Here is a 17,500-nt window from a genome sequence, read left to right as displayed (position 1 = left end):
CCGTATAGTTCTCCTAATATTATTTTCGTTGAAGCAATTGATATCATGAATCCCACATTCTGGAATAATGCCTGAAGTTCTAGCCATGCAGCCTTGATTCCACTTGCAGGAAAGAATGCTAGTGCACCATCTGCCGGATATTTCAAGATATTTTTTTCATCAGTGCTACATAAGGCTCTTAGTAAACACGCCATTGGCAACGCTAGAGGACGAGTCGTTTTAGACCATATGGGGTTGTGGTGGCCTAGTGGTAGCATCCTCGACTGGTGATTGCTAGACTGGGGTTCGAGTCTCGCTCAAATTCGTTGATTCCTACTGTTGCTGCATCCTCACTATTCTTGGAAGCTAAGGATATGTGGGGTTGGGGAGCCTATAGGTCTACCTGCTGGGTCATCAACTGCCATTGCGTCCCATCTTGGATAAAGAGGGGGCTTGGTTGTTGATCATATGTAATGTGGTCAGTCTCTAGGGCATTGTCCTGCTTCATAGTGCAAGGTTGCTGTTCCTTGCCTCTGCCATTCATTAGCGGCTCTTAGACCATTAGATAAGCATCAAACGAATCCTCGCTGGACCAATCGTCGTTTGACCTATTGTCCTTACAAAAAATTAATGAAGATTTAAACCCCGTTTTACGTGAGGCAGAAACAAGTGTCAATATATTTCTGGAAACAATAATAAATTATTACCATTTTTAAAAAGAGTTTAATTGAAACTCACATTCTGCTAAAAAGAAATGAGGAGTTGCTTAATACTTAATTCAAGTCAGAGTAAGTAGCTCAGTTTTCCTGGATGTTGATACCTATATTGGCCTCCAGTACCAGATAAACATAAAATAGTAGTTAGAAAATGACTTTTTAATCAAAGTGTTTATTTCATTAATACAGTGCACGGCATATTCCTATATCATTAAATCTTAATGGTAATGTATATTATCAGCACTTTTCGTGTATGAGGACCAGAAGGGAAAGCTCTATCCCAAACATTCGATGAGTGTAAAACGAATGTAGAAAATCAACATCATGACAGTGACTTAATATGATTTCATGCATCAGAGAACAGCCAGTTATTATTGCTTTACATGAAACTATGATGATGACTATGTTATTCTGTGTGAACGTTCGCAGGAGGATGTCTTATACAATATTAGTGTCATTTTTCGATTTATTTCAGAAGCAGGTCTACTGAAAGCTATCTAACTTTTAAATAAAAAATTTTGTTTTTATGGTTTCAGATAGAATTAAATTTTATAGTTTATTTATAACAAATGATATCGGCGTCAATGACCTGCGATATAAGGATGCCAAAAATCCCAGAATCCTTCATTCATTGAAAATTCGCCTGCCATTCGGAAGGATTCCTAGTGTTGTAAACATGTAAACAGCAAAGTTCCAAGAAATAAAAATTTTAGTTTCTTCTGTTGATCCACATATTCCACACCTTTAGATATACAGATATATTTGCACTTATATTGGTTGCTCAGCCTAGTTCTTTTTAAAAACTGGTATATAAAGTCCCCAATTTGTCTTTCTTACATTTTGCAACAAAAACTTATCCCCCTATTTAATAGTTATGGGTCCTTTGGCTGGCTAAATAGTACCTTGGACCCCTTCAGTGAAGGCTCATTTTTTTCCTTTACCTACGCTTTCACCGAACAGCCTTTTCTTTTCTCATACACCTGACACCACTAAGATAATTGAAAAATTCTTTCTTCGTTCCAGGGTTTATTTATTTCACTGTAATTGTTCAGCGACAACTTTCCTTTTGGCAATGGTAAAAGCAATTTCTAGGAAAAGGACACTAAAATTAAACCTTTGTTTTCTAGTTTTGAGTAGTGCGACAACTTCTGTATATTTCCTTTTCTCAATAGGATATTTTTCCTGGCGGAGTGCTTGTGCATATAGCGTCCTGCTTTTCAAAATAGCTTTTAGCCTAGCTAGTAATAATAAAATTATCTCTCTCTCTCTCTCTCTCTCTCTCTCTCTCTCTCTCTCTCTCTCTCTCATTGTATAGCAATGTCGTCATGTATGCCACTTTCCTCATTAAATTACTGAATTGCCGATACACTTTCATGAGATTAAAGATAAAATATCTGAAATTTATATGCTTGATTACATTCGAATAACGATCTTGAAATGAAAGTATAATTTAATTAGGGACACTTTCGAGCGCAGTAGTTGGAAAGGTATTTTGTTCTTTGAGTAAAATCTTTTCTTTTTAAATGATGAATTCAAAAACAAAAGGTTCCATTAAATATTTTTTTATATCATAAATTATATTTTCATTTAAGATTGAAGTTCATAATTTATATTGATAAGTTTTCACAATAAATCTCTCTGTGCCTTTAAAAACTAGAATCATATCTTAAAGGGAATATGTTGATTATAACCAAAATTTTCGTAAGGAAAAACCACATGTATGTATATATATATATATATATATATATATATATATATATAAATATATATATATATATATATACGTATATATATATATATATATATATATATATATATATATATATGTATATATACGTATATATATATATATATATATGTATATATATATACATATATATATATATATATGTATATATATATATATATATATATATATATATATATATATATATATGAAAATACATAACAGAAAGGATCAAAATGGATTTTGAGAAAAACAGCGAGAACAATAATGATAATTCTAAAGCAATGTTATGATTTGGAGGAATTGTACTTGAAGACTGCCTCAATATATGTAAAAAAAATGAAAGATATAGAGCAAAATAACATAAAAAAAAACCACATTACTCTGTTATATGTGAGCTTGAACAGGATAATATTTGAAAGGCAAAAGGAATTAATGATAAATATAAAATAAATTATTAAAGCAATCAATATTATCACAGAAACATAAATAGCGGTCATATATACATACTGGAAAATAATTTGAATTTTTAAATAGATATAGTATGGAGTTTATATGCTTAAATAGAATCCAGTAAATCGATTTCAATCATTTCATCTAGAATTCAAAGGCAATAATGTTAGTTGTCTCAATAGAATTATTATGGTATGTATATTTTTGGTCGCTCATAAAAGACAGTGAGTGACCCTATATACACATAAAAAAACACCCAAGCCACTTCTCTATAAAGCAAGGACCAAGGAGTCCCAGATAATGGTTGCTGATGAATCAGCAGATGGACTTATAGGTTTTCACAAAACCACCTAAAACCAGCTTAAAATCATAGTGTGATTGCTGACACTAATTAAAATTATAAACCTTTAGCGGAGTTCGAACTCCTGTTCTGCAGAATACTAGGTAGGGACATTCCCAATAGGATATCAGAGTCCTAAAGAAAAAACAGAAGCCAAAAGGACCTAAATAGTTCAAAGAAATATTCAGTGATTAGGATATGCTTTGAATAATTCTTAATAACTCATATATTACTCCGAAAGGTCAAAAGATAAACCTCACACGCCGACGCCCTCAATATGGATCCCTGAAGAACGTCGTCTTTTTTTGTGTAGAAGTTATAATTTCCTTTGGCTGCAAGCAATTGCCTTTCCCTCACATAATTGGCAGTCAATCTCCCCTTCCTAAATTTCACATCAACAGGATTCCCCAAATAGAGATTGAAGGAATGGTGGTGATAGGTTAAATCTGGGTTCAGACGTCTCGTTTTATTTTCAATAAGTTTGATGTTGATTAAATTTGTAGTTCATCATATCAGCATTGACTTACCATTTCTATTTTATTTTATAACGAACGGATACCTATTTCCTCTAGAATTATCCATTTCTTCGTGGCCAAGTGGTAGTCACTGTCTATACAAGCTTGCCGGACCAGGGTTCGATTCCCAGCCGGTCACAAGCTCTTGTCTTTGTGTGATTTCACCTGGGGCTCTGATCCCGAGATCGTTAAGAGAATCCAGACATTAATGTATCAAAATATATATGGCTTATTTGAATATGAAAAACACGTCTAAATGTGCAAAATTTATCATATATATATATATATATATATATATATATCTATCTATATCTATCTATCTATCTATCTATCTATCTATCTATCTATCTATATATATATATATATATATATATATTATTTATTGAATGCTTGATTGATTGCTACAATAAAACGTTTAAATGTTTTATATAATATATATATATATACACACACACATATATATATATATATATATGTGTGTGTGTGTGTGTGTGTGTGTGTATTAAAATATTTATAAGTTTAGATGCAATATCGTAAAGAGCATAATGTGCCGCACAATATCTTAAGATAATAGGTTTCGTAGAATCTGTATGTATAAGAAACAACGTCTTTTTTAGCCAAAAATAAAGATAGATTATATCTCATGAACTGCTTCTTATGAACGAAATAAATAGGAATTCCTTGGTGACTTGGCCTAACCTCAAGTAGTTCTGCGATTTCCTTCACAATATCGAGGTCAATGATTCATGAGACGGTTTCCTACTTACAATGAAAGGTTTTCTTTTTCAGGACAAATTCTTCCATAATACAGAAGTTTGTATTCAAATTTAAATATAATAAATACATTTATAAGGACAAACGCCTGAAATGGAAACAAATATATTTAGGAAAAAAAATCTGATTTTTTTTTCATTATCTGCCAATTACATCATAAACGATGCGTTTTCTACACAGTCACGTTGTTTATATATAGCTATACTAAGGATAAACTTCAGATAGCCTCACATATACACCCACACACATGTGGAGAAGAATAAAAAGTGTGTTCATACACACACACACGCACATACTCCATCCACGCACACGGTTATATATTTATATATATATATATATATGTATATATATGATGTATGTATAATATTCATCTATTCCTTGGCTCTGAACGGTTTTCATTTTTGCTGACAATTATCAGGAGTCTCTCTCTCTCTCTCTCTCTCTCTCTCTCTCTCTCTCCTCTATTCTTACGTAAGTAATCTGTTATTTTACCCTGGTCATATTTCATCCAAAAAAATAGTACTAAACAATTATTGGACATTATATAATACAGCAATATTTTTAATTGCAAGAGACAAGGCTAGAGTATATTGATGCTATTAATATGTATTACAGACAATATTCTAAATCAATACCTTTGCCTAATTTCTGAACCAAGAGGAAAAAAAAAATTGTTTCACGTAAATATTGAGATTATTCAATAATGACTTAGCATCTATATGTAATACTTCACTACTCATTATTTTATAGGAGAAAAAGTTTTGTAATGAGAAACACCATTTTATCATATAACAATTATAATTATAATGGTAGTGAGCACTTCTGAGTTCTGCGTGACGTCACTGACTTGTCTTAAGCTGAGCGTGTCTACTACAGTGGTACAGTAACATATTTAATTCTAGTTCTGCAATATTATTTAAACGAGATTTTTTTATATTAACTGGTGTCTTAAAAACAACACTCCTCCCATACAAATAAATAACAAAAGTATCACTAATTTTGTTGTACACTCTACAAGGTAAAATTAGCTTTTATTTTCTCCTAAATATAAATCATTAGATCAATAAAAGTTTCAGAGCCTAAAGGCTGAGTCTGATTTACCATGTGAAAGAAAACTGATTCTCTTTCAGTCGACTTAAAAACGGTTTAAAACTGTGTACATTAAAAAGAAATTAACTACGCTTAAAAACTTTGATTGTAAATATCATTATCATTAAAATTCTCTAAAATATCTGAAGAATTATTGACTGTGTTATTTTATAAATCAAGGAACAGCTTTCTTAAGCATATTTTGTATTGAATGCTTGTCACCTTTAAAGGCCTTTTCTCATGTGTCTTCACTACAAAATGGAAATACACAATTATAGTATTTTCCTTATTTTGTGATATTATTTTGTGTTAAGAAGTATGTAAAGGAGAAACACTTAGTCATAGAGGAACAAGTTGACATTATTCCTCTTCCAATAACTTACTGAAATCCAATATTCTTGAGTAAATATACAAAGTGCTTTCATAAATCGTTCCTGAGGAATCCGTTCGGAAAATGATTATCAGATGCAGATGCTACAAGAATTGGATCGTACTTCAATGCAATGTTCGGGAAAGGTTTAGTCTCACTTATTTAAATTCAATTCACAAGCAGGGCATCAAAGACTCTGGAATATCTTCACATTCGATTTTTTTTTATCCATTACTGAAAGACCTTTACCCTTTGCAAATTTCGTTTGTTGCCACATTAAAAGATTTTAAGGTTTTAATATTCCATAATTCTAGCTTTCCTTAAGAAATATATAACGCTATATAAAGATGTAAAAGTTAAGACTTGATTCAGGTTGAGATATAATTTTGAATTACCATTTTATCGATTTGAGAAGCACGTAATAAAAATTCATTAGGCCTATCAGGGCCATCACCATGACTATTATAATATATCCTCGTCACATTACTTGCATATTAATATTACAATTCCATATAGAATATTTTCTTATATATTTTCTTATATGTTTATTCTTTAACTTTTTCATTCTCTAACTCCGTCACGGTTAAATATTCGACCAAACCTATACCTGTAGAAAAAGATACATAAAAGTGTAATTATTTCTAAAGATAAATTCACTCGACTTGCAGCAGATTGTTTCCAAAAATCACAAGATCATAGTTGTACATGAAAAAGAAAAAAGAAATTACTGGAAGTTATTACACATGCTTTTCCTTCCCTGATAATTGATATGTGGTGTATGTGAGGACCATTTTAAGAACATCACAAAAATTTATGATAAGACGATGTTTGTTAATTATTCATAGAACCAAAATATTTTCTAATTTCAAATATTTGTCTTGAACCTCATTTTCTTCTACTCACAGATGAGTTTGATTATAAATCCAAAAACTGATGATGTGAACTATTATTCTTTAATAAATTGTGGCGGTTCAGGAGTAGGTTGTGAGTTAAAGGTGAGAAGAATGCATCTGAGTGTTGGCCCGCCATATTGGTGACCAAGGAGTGACCGAACACCCAGCCTTCTGATGGGTCCTCCGACAGTTTTGAAAAATATTTTTTCCACATGTAGGAGTAAAGGTTAAAGACTACTGACTTGAGATTTTCTCCCATCTTTGTTTTTTCTTTTTTACATGAGAAATAATTTTCTCCTTTTCCTTCCTCTTTGATTAGTCTTCCTTTTCTACTATAAATCTTTTTCCACTTCAATATTCTGAACATATTTAACTTTCAAAATGTATTTCTGTTGAAATTCGTGACATCATAAATATAATAATAAATGGAAAAGCGACGACGATAAGCAGAGAGGAATTATATTTCTTGCATATCAAATAGACAACAATCCGTAAGATTTTCTGATCGAAGTGAAATAATTGCCATCATCTAATGTGCTCTTAAAAGTGTGATTGAATATATTATATGAAAAATTCCAAACACACACAAACAAACACACACGCAAACACACGCGCACACACACACACACACACACACACACACACACACATATATATATATATATATATATATATATATATATATATATATATATATGTATGTATATATATATACATATAAATATATATATATATATATATATATATATATATATATATATATATATATATATATATATATATATATATATATATATGTATGTATATATATATACATATAAATATATATATATATATATATATATATATATATATATATATATATATATATATATATGTAATAGTTAGAATAGTAATATTACATGTTTAAAACAAATGACGTAATATGTCATGTTGGTTGGAAGAGCTAACCGTGAGATTTGCTATAGTCATTCAAATTGTAAGCAGGATGTAAGATGCTAAGTTGCCATTCTTTCTTAATGTCAGCACATTGTCTCTTCGTGTGAAAGTTTGTGACGTCACCGGATGCAGGTGTCTTCCGATTCCGTCACTTGGTTAAGTTAAGGCAAGCATACAATATTTGTGATATCGGTAATTTGTTCAGTTCATATCTAAACTTCACCAGAATTGGTCATGTGGACCAACACAGCTTCCTCCAGTGATGGAGATGTTTAACTCAGTTGTTTATTCACAATAAAACTTAAAAACCACTAAGATGTGTTCAGTAAACCATTTAAATACATCTGAAAACAACTCATACTCAAATGTGTGCTTAAGACAGTAGCACACCAATAAATGGTGGCAGCGATTAAACTCTAAGACAGCGGTTAAACTCTAAGACAGCGATTAAACTCTAAGAATTAGAGAAATATCTTCAAGACTTCAAAATAAATAGCTGTAAAACCAGAGATATATCTTCATGACTTCAACATAAAAGCTGTAAAACCAGAGAATGATCTTCAAGACTTCAAAATAAAAGCTGTAATACCTGATAAAGATCTTCAAGAACTCAAAAACTATCTACAAGAATCTACAATTTTGACTAAGTCCAACGGAAATGCTAACACCAACATATGTTAGTATACAAATTGAATCTTCAATCAACATCCTAGGAAACCCAAGGACTGGCGTTCAACAATTGCAAGACATATCCAGGAAGAACTACATTCAACAAGAAACTAGAACGAGACATCGCTAATAAAACATCAAGAGAGAGAGAGAGAGGACATGTCGACTTCATATAAAGCTAAGTACAGAGATTTTGTATTCATTTCAGTTTGGGCAGTGAAGTGTAGTTATCACAAGTTGTTAGTCAATTATTACTGGGGTGAGTGAATTCCTAAACTTTGTTATAAGTAACTCCGAATTCTCATTTAGAATTTTTCTTTCTTTGTGCTAATTCCTTTTTCTTTCATAAACTCTTGGGGGGAAATGTATTGGGATTAGTAACATTGTTGGGGGAATTTTATTATACATATGCGTTTACGCAGTGGGCGTCTGTACTCATATAGATATTTTGATAGGATTGAAAGGGGTCAAAGAGATAGAAAAAAAAAAGAATATAGCAGTCATGGCTCCTCCTGTCAGCCCTACCCCTGGACCTAGTGGTGTAGGCCAGGCTAATCCTCCTCCAATTGTGACGCTTGTAAATGCCAGGTCAGCAATCCTTCCTTTTCAAGGCCGTGTCAACGGGTTCTTGCCACAAAATGTGGAGTCATGGATTTCATCCGTTGATGCCCATTTAAATGCCAAACAAATCGTAGATCCTTTTGTACAATTACAAGAAGCTAAAAGTTTTATAGATTTTTCTAAGGGAGATGCGAGTGCGTATTTAAGAGGTGTTTCATTTCAGGAAGCAGTTACTTGGGATGATTTCAAAGTTAGGTTACGCGCGATCTATGGGGGGGAGGAAGCTTTGGATGTAGTGTTAACGTTACGAAATACACTTAATCAAGCCACTATGAATCGGCTTAATGTTGTTGAGAGAGCAGCTCTCATAGCTGATAGGCTTAACGAATATCAGGACATTTTAGGTAATTCCACTTGGGTTACTAACGATAATATCTCCGTGAAAGATTTTTTACGATTAATGTATTTAACTTGCATGACACAGCCTTCAGCACAGCCAGGGGACATTATGAATTTTTACGGATGCCTTTTGGTTTACGTTGTGCTCCTTTAACTGATCTTACGAAGAAGGGCGTAGATTTCATATGGTCTGAGCAACATCAACAGGCGTTTAATACTTTGAAAGATGAACTGTGTAGTTCTCCTATCTTAAAATTTCCTGACTTCGGTAAGGAATTCTTCATTGCAACAGACGCCTCAGACTTAGGAGTAGGAGGGGTATTGCTTCAGCAATATGATAAACAGTTTTTCCCGATAGCTTTCTATTCTCGAAAATTGAGAACTTCCGAAAGTAAGTATGCAGTAATAGACAAGGAAGGACTAGCTATTGTTAATTCGCTAGTGCATTTTAAGTTCATAATTTACGGTTATCCCGTTAAGGTTCTTACTGACCATAAACCACTAACAGAGTTCTTTAAAGGCTTCAATCACAGCCCTAAACGAACTCGGTGGCATTTAATCATTCAAGATTTTGGCGCAAGAATCGGGTATTTACCTGGGAAAGCAAATATCATTGCGGATGCATTATCACGCAACCCCGTGTCATCTTGTACGGAGTCTTTAGCTGAATTAATAGATATATCAACATCCATGCCTATTGTAAAAACAATATCTGAACAAGAAGATTTAGGCTGGAGTGCTGAATTGTTACAGACTGAGCAAAGAAAAGATCAGAAAATAGAAACAATTATAAATGCTTTGAAAGGCAATCATAAAGAAAAAGAATATATAAAGTATAAGCAGCAGAATTATGTAATCAAAGATAATATTCTGTGTAGGACTGTGACAAGGAAAACCCGCAATACACCACATGTAACTAACGACCAGGTAGTAGTACCAAACTCACTTGTTTCCACTGTCCTGAATTGGTTGCATTCAAATCCATTACATGGACACCCTGGGTTCTCATTAATGTCACAGAAAGCCAAATCATTGTTTTATTGGCATACAATGCTTACAGATATAAAAGGACACATAGCTAATTGTCGCACATGTCAGGAAAACAAAGGGCATACGAAAACACCTGTCAGCTTAGGAGCTTATCCTGTTCCCAATCAACCCTTTGAAAGAATACATTTAGATTTGTTAACAGGATTTTACGAGTCAGACAGAGGAAATAAGCACCTCTTAGTAATTATAGATGCTTTAACTCGATATACAGAACTAATAGCGCTTAAAACTAAAACTGCGATTGAATGCGCTAGGAAGTTTTACGAGTGTTACATTTGTAAACATGGAATTCCACACATGATAATCTCAGACTCGGGTGGTGAATTTAATAATCACTTTCTTACCTCATTGTGTGAATTCCTCAACATAAAGAAGGTTAATACCATGATATATCACCCAGAGTCGAATGGGCTAGTGGAAAGAGCAAATAGGAAGATATTAAATATATTAAGGGTAACACTAGGGGGATCAGACCCCAACTGGGATATTGCAATACCGGCGGCACTGAGTACTCTGAATCATTCATATCATATATCAATTAAAATGTCACCGCATGAAGCATTGTATGGTACCCCAGTTAGAACACCTTTCCATGTATTAACGCCTACAACTAATCTATCAAATCCTTTAAAAGAATGTATAAATGCAAGTATAAGTCGATATGATATCCTTCGAAAGAATTTAGAAGAATCACAAATCATAATGAAAAGGAATCATGATAAAATAGCGAAACCAACTAAAACATATACCGTGGGTGATAACATCTATATTCAAATCAATGTCAGAAAAGGGCTCAACTATAAACTAACACCTAAGTTTGAAGGCCCATTTAACATTTTGGAAACATTAACGGCCAATAGGTTTAGAATACAAAACGTAGCCCAACCCACGGATGAGAGAATAGTACCATTGTCTCACATAAGAAATTAAAAAGAAAAGAGAGGAAAAGAAGTGAGGAAAAATTTTATTTTATGACTAAAAGTTTTCTTTTTAATACAGGAGTAATTACATATGTTTTTTCTCGTTACAGGTTTCCAAGATGAATTTTTTGTTGTTGGGAGTGATATTGTTCGCTCAGACATTTTTTTCGCATGGGATGAGTTCTAAGACTAAGAATATATATTTTAAATATGGCAATATAGTTGAAAGACAAGAAGACATTTTTATTACATCAACCAACGTAATTGTCGAAGTGCATATGCAAGCAATTTTTCTTCAAGAGAATGATGTCACTAGCTTAAGAACCGCCATTTCAAGGTTTTCTGCATCATTGGATGAGTTGCATAGGAGACATTTTCATTTGACTACTAAGAGTTTGCTTGGATCAACATTAAAAGTTGCAGAGATGCTATCTGATGACTTGAAAAATAAGACTGGCGAGACAGGATCTTTGGCTTATGACCTTTTGATGTGGACTGTAGGACACGAACAAAAAGAAAGACGGAATCCGTTCATTTATGCTGCATTAAGCATCTTTGGGTCTGTTGCAAGTTTAGGTTTAGGACTTTCCAATCGTCTTAAAATTAGTAATCAAAATAAGAAAATTGAGTTCTTGACTCATAAAGATGAATTGATTATGTCAGAACTAAGAGATCAGTTAGCTTCAATCAATAAGATTATGGATTTGTTAAATGAACATTCAGATAATATCGTTCAAATTATGGAAGTACAGGATTTGTTGGCAACATTAACGTATTATGATTCAAAGATAGATCACATACATAACAGAATTGCACATTTCATTGAGAAATCCAAGGATTATGTAGAAGCTATCACGTTAGCAACTAAAGGTGTATTGTCGCCCCATTTGTTGCCTATACGTTACTTAAAATTAGTTCTGGAGAACGGAAGGGATAAAATAGGCTATGTTCCTTTGTTAGACGAACATAGGTTAGAATTTTATTACAGCCTAATTACAGTAAACGTAGATAATAACAAGATTAGGATTACAATTCCCTTTGATTCTTCTGATGCCTGGCAATCTTACAGGATATCACCATTTCCGACTTTCATGACGAATCACTCAAATCCAGTAATATCTAGTTTGACAGGACACGTATTGATTTCCCCAGACAAGGAAACATATACGGTCATTAAAGACTTAAATCAATTAACTCACTGTTCAGACGCAATGGATAGAAAAATATGTACAGCTGACTCATTTGAATTCCGTAAAAACTTGATGGATTCATGCGAGTTAGGTATAGTGCTAGACGGTGCTCTCTCCCATACAAGTGAAAATTGTCTGGATAAGCTTTATCCATTTGACAATAAAGAATTCAATTGCAGACTAAATAATGGCTCGTGGATACGATACGACAAGGACGGCTTCAATGTATCATGCCCTGACGGATCCACATCCTTCAACCACATCTTCGTCGCAGCAGATGGCTGTATGGGGACTTCCCCGAATTCCATGGTGACTGGTCTACGGACAATCATCAGAGAACGAGCTTACTTCGCGAACTTCACGTGGACCTCTACAATGCCCGCACTTCCTCTCCCCTACAACGGAAGTGTGGCAAAGCGGTTGATGAAACTTACCGAAAAGGACCACCTGTCACCGACTTACAAAGAGATTCTTCACCCTATATTACTGGCTAGTTTTTGTGTAACGGTGATAATTTTTATCGCCGTGAACATCCTTGTTTGGCGTAGGTTACGGCACAGCAAGCAGCTACAAAGGAACGAGTTGAATAGCCCTGACAATACCCCCTACCTGATCCAGTTCAAAGCTGTATGAGTGGCCACCTCATTCGCTAAGGGAGTAATTTGTCAGGATGATGTTGTATGAAAAGCTGATTAGTACGCTAGTAATATGTAATTAAAGAAATTCTCTACATTTGCATTGTTAAAAATACATTTAAAATAACATTTAAAAAATAAATAAAATAAAAAAGGATATAAATCATTTTTTTCTCTCGGCATCTAATAAAAATATATAAGCCGGAATGTTAAAAAAGAAAAGAGAAAAAAAAATATAATAAGATATATAACAGAATCTATGGGCATCTAATAAAATGTATCAGCCCTATATATAAATATATATATATATGTACGAAACCGTGGTACGTGTACGTACCAGGAATTCGTATTTGTGCACTAAAAATTGAGTATCTTGTTTCTGACAAAGGTAACAATTATTCTTTATCAAGTTACCGAATCATTTGTAAGTCAGAATTTATTTTGTTTTTGGTACCATGTAATCATTTGCTAGCAATGTACCATATATATGATCTTGGTTTTATCATGCGTTTTTCTTTTTGCTTTGGTAATATCTTTTTTGTATGCATTATTGTTATTATTTTTTGATGTGCCTATTTGGACATTCGTCCTCAGTTGGATATAGCTAATGTTAAACAAAGAATAATACGTATGTCCAGTCACACCTAATAACCATGTTTCGGCTTGTTGTTAAATTTTTGTAAAAAAAAAAAATTGAGATAGCTGGCCGAGCTAATGTAATAGTTAGAATAGTAATATTACATGTTTAAAACAAATGACGTAATATGTCATGTTGGTTGGAAGAGCTAACCGTGAGATTTGCTATAGTCATTCAAATTGTAAGCAGGATGTAAGATGCTAAGTTGCCATTCTTTCTTAATGTCAGCACATTGTCTCTTCGTGTGAAAGTTTGTGACGTCACCGGATGCAGGTGTCTTCCGATTCCGTCACTTGGTTAAGTTAAGGCAAGCATACGATATTTGTGATATCGGTAATTTGTTCAGTTCATATCTAAACTTCACCAGAACTGGTCATGTGGACCAACACAGCTTCCTCCAGTGATGGAGATGTTTAACTCAGTTGTTTATTCACAATAAAACTTAAAAACCACTAAGATGTGTTCAGTAAACCATTTAAATACATCTGAAAACAACTCATACTCAAATGTGTGCTTAAGACAGTAGCACACCAATATATATATATATATTTATATGTATATATATATATATATATATATATATATATATATATATATATATATATATATATATATATATATATATATATATATATATATATATATATATATATATATATATATAAGATGATATGTCTCCTTACAAAATGAGACATTATACGTGCTTTCTATTTACAATTAAACTCACTATGTATTGCGATTCAAAAAAGACTCGAATGTCTCTTTTCAAAGGATAATGATATTTTGAAGTGGACGATAAAGCGATAATGATTTTGTATACATCATTATTTTCCCTAACTGAACTCTTCTTTACTCTCCTGTCACTTTGGATATCCGAATCCTTTAAGAGAAAAGAAGAAGGTGTGAGTGAAATATGGAATGTGACGGAAGAATAATTTTCAAAAGAAGTTTTATATTAATATAAAAAAGTGCCTTGTCTTATCAGGTTGTTGAGGTCTATTGGTAACGTGTCTGCCTGGTGATTTCCAGACTGGGGTTTGAGTCCTGCTCAAAGTCGTTAGTTCCATTAGTGTCTTCAACCTCACTCTCCTTGTGAGCTACGGAGAGGGGATTTGGGGGACCGTATAGGTCTACCTGATGATTCATCAGCAATCCTAGCTTGGGTTGAGAGGGGCTTCGGATATGACTATGTATATAATATTATATGGTCAGTCTCTATGGCTCTGTCCTGCTTGCTAGGGCAGAGTCACTATCCCTTGCCTCTACTCTTCATGACCAGCCGAGAGAGAGAGAGAGAGAGAGAGAGAGAGAGAGAGAGAGAGAGAGAGAGAGAGAGAGAGAGAGAGAGAGCTTATAGAAAAATATGCAGAAGAGAAACCTGGACATAAAAAGAGTAATTGAAAATACATAATGAAAGTTTAACATTATGAACATATATTTAGTAATACATCACAAAAAGTAACTCAAACAAACACTCATAAAAGGAAATCATTTTTTCTGGGTACACTCCAGTAAAAGGGAAGGTTTAACCTATGGTATATTTGCAAATTAATCCCCAATCACTCCATGGTTGTTATAATTGTTCAAATTATCCATGAGCGAAAATGATGATTTAATAATTCCATTTCTGCTTTTCACCCCCAATTTAAAACTTCAATTTCAACCAATTCCCCGTTATGCAGAAATAATTACGAATTTGGGCTCTATTTTAGGATATACGAAATACAGTAGATTATTTTCATCATGATACTTTTTCATGTGATTTTATTGTTCGTATTGGTTGTCTAAAATTTCTCCTATGGGCGTTGATCCAAAATACCTGGATGGAATTATTCCAAATTTCCTTTGAGTTTTAGGAACGAGAACCAAGTCTTTTGAATATAAAAATCTTGGCACACCATCTTCATTAGTTTCAGCTTTAATACTTTTAAGGCTTAATTAATACTTAATTTGCAACATTATCCTATTTCTTTTTATATCTTTCATGTATTATTATTATTATTATTATTATTATTATTATTATTATTATTATTATTATTATTATTATTATTATTATTATTATTATTATTAGTTGGAAGAGCAAGAGGCTATAAGCCCAGACAGGAGAATAATACTCGAAAAAAGGTAAAATGAAAGAATTAAAAGACTTTTTCAGAATAGATTGATCAACAAAAATCTTGAAAGACTTTTTCAATAGGCAACTCTTTTCGTGCAATTGAAGAAGACACAGACCTCATGTGTTTCTCAAAAGTAAATTAGCTGTCGAGAATTACACCTAAAGTTTTAGCAGTCATACAAAGTTTAAGAAACATTTCCAATGCTGAGATCCTGATGTTGAGGAGCACCAGTACTTGACCTACTTACAATCATTCTTTGAGTTTTGTTAGGATTCACCTTCATACCCCATAATTTGCAGCATGCACAAATTTTAGCTAGATCTCTATTAAGGGATTCAGCAAGCCCAGATATACATTAAGGGGTCGGAATTGATGTAAAGAGAGTAGCATCATGTGGTTGTTTTCTAGACCAAACCACATGTCATAAAAAAAAAAAAACATGTCAACACGTTTCCAATTATTGATATATATAGCATAAAATTAAATTCAATCCCAATATTTCATATTTTTCACTGCGATGTTTTAAATAATCTTATTAAAAAAAAGTTGTCGTTTTATAAGAATAATTACTCCTCAAAAAATGTCAACTTTATAAGAATTTTGTTTTTCTTTTTTTTTCTAAATCACCCTATAGCAATACATGCAGTACTTTCAAATCTAGGAATGAGGATGAAATATATAATGTTCCTAATGTAAACGATATTAATCTTAGAATGGCCACTTTAAAAATAAAGGTTATAAAATTAAAACCAATGTCAGTAAATATGGGAAGAAATTGAGGAACTGGGTTTCAGGGTACTGGATGCGAGGGAAGAAGCTTCTCTAGCAATTTATAAGACGGCAAAGTGTTCCAATGCCATAATCAGTATCGGTTGAAGGCTTCGCGAATGATCTTGATATAAACCTCTGGGACCATAATTCAGTTAGATATTAATGCATTTTGCATAAGATTTTTCATAAGTCTGATCACCTTTTGCGTTCATATCTTTACAGACTGTACTATCCCGTACGTAGGACAGAGCTAGCATCAATTTCCAATAATCTTATTTTTTCCGTGGCGATGTCCAATTCTTCACTGTATTCTAGAAGTTTTATTCCTCCTGTGACCAAATTAGGGAATAATCTTCCTAATCAGGCAGTTAAATCGGTGGAACTTCAGAAGTTACTTGTAAAGAACGTTAATGTTAAACATGCTAATTTGATTGTCTCTTTCAAGTTTATATATGGGTGATCTATTTTAACAGTGTTGCTAATGTTATTATGTTATAAATTTCATTATTTGTTGCTTCCTATGATGTTTATTTATATCCTTTCTTCCTTTTCTCACTGAGTATTTTCCCGGGAGATCCTTTCGCCTTATACCATACTGCATTTCCAACTAAGTTGACATCTTCGCTAGTAATAATAATAATGATAATAATAATAATAATAATAATAATAATAATAATAATAATAATAATAATAATAATAATAATAATAATAATAATAATAATAGATAATATTATTATTATTATTATTATTATTATTA

This window comes from Palaemon carinicauda, chromosome 23, assembly GCF_036898095.1.
Source record: "Palaemon carinicauda isolate YSFRI2023 chromosome 23, ASM3689809v2, whole genome shotgun sequence".
Taxonomy (NCBI): Eukaryota; Metazoa; Arthropoda; class Malacostraca; order Decapoda; family Palaemonidae; genus Palaemon; species Palaemon carinicauda.
This window is presented reverse-complemented; position numbering follows the sequence as displayed.